This window comes from Ammospiza nelsoni, chromosome 16, assembly GCF_027579445.1.
Source record: "Ammospiza nelsoni isolate bAmmNel1 chromosome 16, bAmmNel1.pri, whole genome shotgun sequence".
In the NCBI taxonomy this organism is placed as follows: Eukaryota; Metazoa; Chordata; class Aves; order Passeriformes; family Passerellidae; genus Ammospiza; species Ammospiza nelsoni.
Window position 1 is genome coordinate 11,541,726 of NC_080648.1, and position 9,152 is coordinate 11,550,877.

Consider the following 9,152-nt stretch of genomic DNA (forward strand, 5'->3'; position numbering starts at 1 on the left):
AGGGCAGGTTTATGTCAGAGGTGCCTGCTGAAATACACAGGGTCAGTTTTGGGGTGCTCATACCATGATAACAGCCCGGGCTAAGCCCACAAGCCCTTCCCATCTATCCCAGGGCTATCCCTGTCCCTGTTTCACCAGTGCCCTTGGCCATGCTGTGCTGCTGTCCAGGTGTCCATCCCAGCACCCTCACCAGGGACAGCCACCCCAGGTTTCTTCTGGTTTCTCCTTCCCTGCAGCTGGAAATGCCTGCCCAGCCTCACTCCCCTTCAGGCAGGAGACTCAGGTGGCCCTGGCTGGGGTCACCTCCACCAGGGCAGGCAGGAAGGTGAAGTTTGGGGTGCAGGTGCCAATGGACACAGACAGCCCATCCCAGGGCTGCCCAGCACCCAGAGCCAGCCTGGGGCTGTGCCTGTGGGGGCTCAGGGTGGCACCTGGCACTGCAGCTGAATCTGGGCTGGTTCCTTTGCTCCCTCTGCCAGAACAGAGAGCAGGGGTGGCTCTGGCAGGGAATTCACACCAGCATTGCCCCTGTGTGCCCCACAACCCCTCCCAGCAGGCTGGCAGGGACTTTTCTGCTCAGAGATTGAGGCACCTGCCCCAGGCTGTCCCCTCAACAGGTCACACTGCTGACAGTGACCACCAGCAAGCAGAGAATCTAATTCATTAACACACAAAGTGCAGGTTCTGCAGGTTATTTTGCCAAGCAGCGTGGAGGGGGATGGATTTTGGCCTGGCACTGCTCCCTCCCCCAAAGCCCCACCACAGCCCCCCTGCATCCCACAGCATCCCTCCTTTCCCCCAGCCTGCTTCCCTCCAGCTGTTAAACTCCTTGCCTGCTGGATTACCTTTAAATTATGCCCCCAGTGCCCTTTCATGGATTATAATTCTGCATGAGATGTTTGTGCTGTATCCTCCCCCAGTATTAAAGTGTCAGGAGTGTATCCCCAGGCCATCCATCTTCAACACTTCCGTGAGGGCTTGGCAATTCCCTGACATGAATATTATGGCTCTCCATGCAGAGCCTCCATCACTCAAGCTGACAAGTGTTAGAATCTCCTCTCTTGAGCAGGGTAAGTGACCTTTTCATATGCAGTGTAGATTCCTGGTCACGCTGCATCTGCTGCAGGGAAACCAGCGAGTGCCAGCAACTCCCTCAAGCCTTAGAAAACAAGGCACAGGTCCTTTTCCACTTGCAAAACCAACCCTTGGCAGGAAAAAGTTAAAGGGCCTGAATCAGCCCCTGGTTATCTGCTGCTAGTGCCAGTCCCAGAGAGGAGGATGGAAAAGCATCCGTTTATGGGATTAAATCCATGGGATTTGTCAGCAGGAATTTTCAGGGAAAGATGGGAGGATTTGGGTGTGTGGCTTGTTGGAGTATACAGGAAAGATTTTTGTGACCAGTTAGTGACTACAGTGACTTGGAAACCTCAACTCTAGCTTTCAGCAATACATTTTTACGTGAGATTGCTAAAGTTAGATCCCTAAACCGGCCTGACTTTCAAAGCTGCTGGACTCCTGGGCTTCCCACAGCTGTGTCCAGGTGCTCCCCTCTACCTGTGCCTGGGGAGAAGCTGAGGCAGAAAACAACCTTTAAAGCTCTTTTCAGCTCTGCCTTCCCAGCTGTGCTGCCTGGGGACACCCCAGTCCCTGTTACCGACAGCAAGTGAATCCCCTGGGGCTGAGCTGCGTGGTGATCCGAGTTAAATCCCTCCTACAAAATTCACACGTTACCCCAAGTCTTTGGCTAAAGGGGTGCCTAATTTATTTTTTTTCCTCTAGAGGGCAAAGGGACTTTGAGAGGAGCTTTGGCACCTTCCCCTTACAGAGGGACTGGTGCTGGCTCAGTGCCAGCGCAGAGCAACACAAACTTGTTAACGCCTTTTCGGCTCCCTGTTAATAAAGTCAGGGCAATTAACAGCTTCGCTATTTACAAAACAAATCCTCTTTGCAACACCTGAGAAAAAGAGTTACAAGTGTTTCCCAACCATTTCTCGGTTGGGGAGGACACCTACAATAACTGGGATGAGCTGCATCTGCTTTCCCTGGATGGAGAGAACATGGAATTCTGCATATTCAGTGTGAATTCATGCTGCCCTCCCAGCCAGGAGCCCTGATGAAGCACAGATCTACTGGGAAAGGTTCCAAAGGTTTGTCCAAGGAGAAGGAGGTGTACAGGGAGCCAGGGTGTCAGTTTATTGCCCATTGCCGGTCCCTATGCCTGGTATGAAGTGGTACAAGGAATGGACACAGAGCAGGTTGGTCCCTCCAAAAACGCCCCCGTGGTGGCTGGGAGGGAATTTTGGTGATGTACAGGGTATTTACACCTCTGCTGGGGCATGCACAAGCTCCCCCACCTCCTTTTCTGGTTCCCTGCTCTCTCCTAGGATACAATCCACTTTGCAAATCACTTTGCTGGCTTACAGTGCAGTAAATTCCCCCTTTTCAAACAAGCCCCAAGGAGCTCGGCCATATAACAGAAGATTGACAGATTAGAGAAAATCAGATAAATGTAACTTGCAATGTACTTTCAAAACTAACTGCTTCCTTCTTTCTCTTTTCCTCTCCTATCCCGTTCCCCCTTCACCAAACACACAGAGTGGCTCATATTTTATGAACAAGAAGGATGAGGTGCTCCCTAATTAAACAATTGTGTATCTGCAGGGACGGATCCTGGGACAGCTTCACACAAGAGCTCTGCCAGACCAAGTGGACTTGGTTCAAACACTCCTGGAGATTGGAAAAGACCTTTTTAAAGTGTGCACCAGGACCCACACTCACTGGACTCTTGGACCCACACTCATTCCTCCCAGAGGGTCTGAAATGCAGAGAGGAAAGGAGAGGGAAGTAGTGGTAACTCTAAGTCAGGTAAGGAGCAGAGATTGATGGCCACAGCTAAGAAATGTTCACCAAATGCAGTCAGGAGGCAAAGATGAGTTGCAATCATGTGGGACAGAGTGAGTTAGAGAATGAAAGAGTCAAAAAATGAAAGATACTAACCCTAAATCTGTCATAAATGGGACAGCAGAGCTGTACAAGCAGTAGGATGTGATGGGAAATAGGGAGATCTCTAATAGTATTTTAGCTATTCTTTCTCTTTCTCCCTATTCTTTCCTCAGTGTCCCATGCAACATTAATTGAAGCCCCTTGTGAGAATAGCTCGTCAGGGGATGTGTGAGCACAGAGCCTGGACAGTAAAGGGCCCTTCATTTCCTCCTCTGATGCTTTCAACAGCACATTTGATGCCATAAAAGATGGTAATGGTGAGCTCAGTGGAAGGACAGTAAAACAGTGGGGAGAGGCACAGGGGTTGCCTCTCTTGGGCTCAAAGTCAGGCCATGCATGGGCTGAGTTTGCTGGTTGTCAGCTCTGCTGGGACCATGGCTGCACTGCCTGTCCCACCTGCCTGGCTGCCAGCACCCAGACTGGGCTCTGAGCAGTGCCTGGCCTGAAATGTTGCGTTGTGGTGTCAGTGGGACTCTATTGACTCAGATCAAGCCTGGACACATTTTGTCTTCTCCCATCTCTTCTCAATTCCACAGGCTTCTCTAACTCCCAGAGCTGGGGCTCCTGGCCTGACACTTCCAGGGGATCATCCATCAAGAGCAGAGCTGGCAGTTTTAAAGGCAGTAATTTCTATTTCTCTCCCTTTTGCCCAGTGCCTTGAAGCTAAACCTACTCTGGCCCAGCTCTTCCTTCCCACTCCTGCCAGGCAGATTTCTGCTGGCCAGCTGCCATCAGTTGTGATAGGGACAAGGCACCTCCTCCCTAAGTGGATTTTGAAGCCAATGAGCAGGAGAATAATTAAATTAACTCAGCCCTGAACACCTCCCGAGGCGCCAAGCACTCCCAGCATCACAGCTGCACCACAGGTGTCAGGAGAGCAGGTAATTCCAGCCAGGGCCAGGCTGCAGATGTGGCACAGGAGCACCAGCCAGTCCTGGACAGGAGCACTGGGAAGAGATTCTCAGGATGGCTTTGCTCAAGCCAGCTCGAGTTCAGGACTAAGACAATACATTTATGCTTTGATGTGCTTAAGTTAATAAGATTTATCCCAGGGCAAACACAGTTGTGCTTCCCAGCCTGGACTGCTTCACTGTCCTGTTTCTTGTTTGTCCCATGGGCTTTCCCCCACGGGCTGTAAGTGCTGTCATCTCAGGCCTCAGCCCTTGATTTACCAACCAACCTGCTATTTGAATTCCATGATAAACATCTGTATGCTTTTGGCACACTGATTTCCTTCTCTCACCTAGCACAGGCCATGAGAGCTGAGTGTGGAATTCAGGAATGATCAGGAATTATCAGAAATCATCAGGAATGATCAGGAATGATCAATGCACAGCCTGCACCCAGCTCCAGCTCCAAGGTGTGCCTGGGGAGCTGGCCCAGCTCTGGCAGGGCACAGGACATCCCTTTATCTCACCCATCAGCAGAGAGCTCACAAATCACTGTCCAGTCCCTTTCAAGCAGCTGGGAGCACTAAATTGTGCCTCTTGCATCCAGACACCATCCAATCTGCCAGGACCAGGCCAGGTACATTGATAAGGAGATTGTGTAAATGGTCAAACAGGATGGAGCCAAAATTCACAATTTCCTGTGCTTTAACTCTGCAAGTGCCATATCAACAGGGAAGGCTCTTGGATTATCTCCCATTCCAAGACCTGCCACTGTACTGCTCCAGTGCAGAGCATCTCTGGTTTCATGTTACACTAAGTACAGAGTGCTCTGTACATTTTCAGCACAAATTTAATTACAACTATGATCCAATAAATATTTGGGAAGAGTAACAAACAGTGCTACAAAGAGAACAGAGTGACAGTCAGCTCCTTCCAGCTCCTCAGAGTTCTAAACCCCAGATGGTCTCAGGGGCACTTCCACTCTCTCTGTCATGTGCAGAAGATAAAATTATTTCCACATCACCCTGATCAGTTCAGTGTCATATGAACCATCCTGCCTCCTAACCAAGCTAACCACTGACAAACCCTTCACTCATTCTCTTGGCTGTAAGCAGACACTGACCTCACCCCAGGGAGCTGTTTTCCTGGAGATGACTTTGAGCACTGAATATGCAGCTACATCTTGGTAGGTTATTAAATCCACATGTGAAAATAAACTCATCTATCATCTCATGCATGTGGTTTAGCTTCCTTTTAAGAAGATATAAATGTACTAGAGCACCCCATTAAAGCAATTTATATGTCTTGCTTTATTTTCCCAGACAGGACATGCCTTCCTAGGAGATTACTGGCTTTTAGGAAAACATATCAATTAAGGAGTGATGGAATAACAGAACTGACCTTCAGGTGCTGCTCCTTGAACAAGCAGCACCCTGACCTGCATTTTGAAGGATGGGTGACTGATTTCTTTCCAAAGCCACACGGTGACATCGAGGCCCAGAGGTGGAGAAAGGAAAGCAGAAAGCAGCAAAGCTCTGCTGAGAGGAGCTGCACAAGCACTGAGTGCCAGAGACAGGCAGAGAGCAAAGGCACAGTCCCTGCTCGCCCCTGGCACCAGTGTGCAGCTCCCTCTGAGAGGCCAAAACACAAAACCCCATTTTCTGAGACACCAGGGGAGACGCTTCTCTGCTGCCTGAAAGATGTGAACTCTCAAGACAGCTAAATAAATGAAACCAGAAAAGATCATTAGAGAAAAAAACAACCAAAATCCTTTAAAAAAGGTTTGGATGTGCTAGTCATCCTTCTTAATTCCAGCTGTGTCCCTGTCACCATGGACATATTTGCTTTCACCCTGCTCCTCAAAGGTTTGACTGCTCATCCACGCCCCAGCTCCTGAGGAATACACCCCCTGGAGACATCACCTGTGTTAGAATAATCCTCACTTCCCAGCAGCAGCACTTTATGGCCCTGGCTGCCTCTGCTGTGGCATGTTTTCCATTGCAAGTCTCACTGTGACAAATTACAAACTGTTTAAAAACACTCCTTCCACATTCATCATGGGAGAGGAACAAAATGCTTTGTGCCAACATTCTGGCACTTGCTCTGCAGAGCCCTTCTCTCCTGGAGAGTGGAGCCCACTGGTTTGGCAGAGCAGGATAATCAAAGCACAATCATCTCATCAGCCTTGGACATCTCAAGGAGGGGTGGAAGAGAAGGTTGTAAGGAAAGAAGCAAATTTATGCTGCCTGCAATGAAGACAAATGTATTGATTGGACCTGAAGGGATGTAAGAGAAAAGGTTTATTTTCTGTAGAGCAAACCACTAGAACTAAGAACATCCCATTTCTCTCTCATCCCCCAGAGCCTTACTAACTTAGCTGAATGGGTTAACTGTTACTCATCTTATTATTTCTTCCAAAGAAAAGATCCAAAAAGTTACTGCATTCCCCTTGGATATCTGCACCTCCTGCTGTGGCCTGAACTTAAGACACCAGAGGAGCTGCAATATTAGCTGCACTGGAATGTTTTGGTTTTCCCTTGCAAAACAGCCCCATCTCTCCAAGTGTGAATGTGCTTCAGTTACCTAAATATCCTTGAGAGGGGCAGAAAGAAAGGAAATTTCCATTTTTTGTACTTAACTGAAGAATTCCCATTGTTGTTGAAAGCAAACAGAAAAGGGCATGCCTCAACATATTCCCCTGGCACTATGGACCAGGGGAAGTCAAAACTTTTAGAAGATAATTTTTTCTATAAAAATAAGCAAATTCTCATCAGTAATGTGTCACCTCTGGACCAGTGTGGAAATCCTACAGCCTCCATGAGCAGAAACCCTTTAATGGTACACATGTGGGCACATAAAAGACATACTGGATATTTGGAAAACTCCCCTGTCACCAAATACAGCTATTTCACATCCAGGGGTGGGTTGGCACACACAAATGAAAATTATTCTGTATTTAAACTTTCTCAACCTTAAAAGAAAACCTGTAGCAGAATTGTAAATTAATACTAGGTGACAATGAAACTATTAATTTTCATTGGAACTGGATAGATAGTTAAATAAAGATCCAATTTCTTGTCAGTACAAGGGAATGAAAATCAAAAGCTGCCAGTTTATACTGTCAGGATGTTAAATCTCAGGTCATACCCAAATTAATATAATCTGTCAGTAGAATTATACCAGATGGTAGGCCCCAAGGACATGACCAAACATCATCTTCTGCAGCAAATCTCTAAGATAAGAGCACACATAAAATGTTTAAACTTAAAAATATACTTTACTTTACCCCTTTTTTCCTCATGTCAGCTGATGAAAGTCACAACTGTTTGTACCTATAAAGAAACCCAACAGCTGGAACAGAATAAAAATGGCTACAAATTTTAATTTTCTGTCAGCCTTTGCTCTGTGTGCCCAGGCCAGTCCTCCTGAAGCTGTGACCATGGCTGAGCTGAGAGGAGCTCGGTCAGAGCTCTGAAGGGTGAATCTCCTGTTTTAGGGAAACATTTCATTTCTGTGTTGGAACAGAGCAGGGAATCACACATGTCCTCATTTGGCCTTTACCTGTTCTGCTCACAGCTCTAAACACATGTCCGTGAACTCCGTGTGATTTCCCCTTGGATCATCACCTTTGGTGGCTGTAGACAGCAACACAGAACAGAACACAAAAGAAAGCAGTTGGAGGTGCAGCTGGGGCAGAGGAGCACAGATCCTCCCAGCCCCAGACCCATCTGTACCCTGGAGAGGAATTACTCCCACCCAGGAGCTGTGCTCAAACCTGCTCATTCCATGCACAGCTCACAGCTGTGCCAGCTCTGCCTGATTCCACTCCCAGAGATGAAAGAAAACTGACTGCTCATTTTTGATGACTGCTTTATGGAGTCCAGAAGTGATTAGCAGACTTGCAACAGCATTACTGGAGTGATAGAGCTGTCTTCATTAAAACCTGATACCACAGAGAGAAACCCTCTACCCATATTCAGGTAGAAAAGCCTCCAAAGAAATGATTCAACATGAAAGATGCCAAGTGATCCAAGAATCAATCCACTGGCAGACCTTGAGAACACAGGTGTTAACTCCCTATCCCTACCTCCAAGTAGGCATTTTCACAGAGCACGTGCAGTAACCATCTGCTCGTGCATTTGCCCCTGTTTTCCATGATTCTGTGATTCTAGATCCTCCTGCTGCTCCAAGGGAGGACACAAGGAGTCTTTTCACATCTCCATTCCTCACCTTCACACTTGTACCACCTGTGTACCGCCAGTTCCTCTCTACGTCATTGCCCATCCACTGAGGAGAGATATTATAAAGAAACCAAGTATCATTATTAAAACCAGGTTTATGGATGACTTGTTCATTCCAAGAATCCCCAAATCACCTTAAAAAGGAACATTTTGCAGAGAGAGAGAACAACTAGTAAAGATATATCATGGCTGTTCTGTGCTGTGATGGGTAACGACTAATTAAAACCAATAATAATGCTAAGTTTGGAGAATGCCTCAGCACTGGGTCAGCACCCTGGCAAGGCAATGTTTTATTGCAGCTCATTAAAGGAGAAAAAAAAGCAATAAAAGCCTTAAGAACCATCACAGATCCTGACTATATGAAGCTAATAAACAGTATGATGAACTATCATTTACATGAATAAGAAAAGGAATGGACATTTCATTTCCTATGCCTTTGTTGCTCCCATTCAGTTGCACTGATGGGGCTATTTGGGGAAGCCCCACAGAGCCTGTTTACAAAAGAACTTTGCAAAACAAAGACAGTCACGGTCAAAACTTTGCTGGTCAATTCAGTATATTTACATGGAAGAGCTGGGAAGAAAACAAGTATTCTGAAATAGCCTCCTGGGATAGTTCTGTTGGGAACTAGCAGGGAAGGATCTCATGGCTGTCGAGATATGTGCTGGCTACAGAAAAAGCATCTGGTTTTCAAACAGAGGCTTGATCAAACTTTCTTCATCCAGGCAAAAATAGCATTGCACAACTCCCTGAGCAAAATGGCAACTGCCAGAGGGTTCTGCATGCAGGGAACAGCATTGTCCAAGTCTGGCTCCTGAGAAATCAGGCACAAGCTCTTTGCTTTCCATAAATGTGGAAAATGTGCTGTGCCAACACCTGACAATACATTTCAGATGCACACACACCATCTGAGCAGCTCCCAGAAATTATCCTATTTTCCCTCTCTCTTTTAACTAACAGAATGGAATTGCTCTGTATTTACAGCGAAGGCACCTAAAAGCACAGCTGAAACCACTGT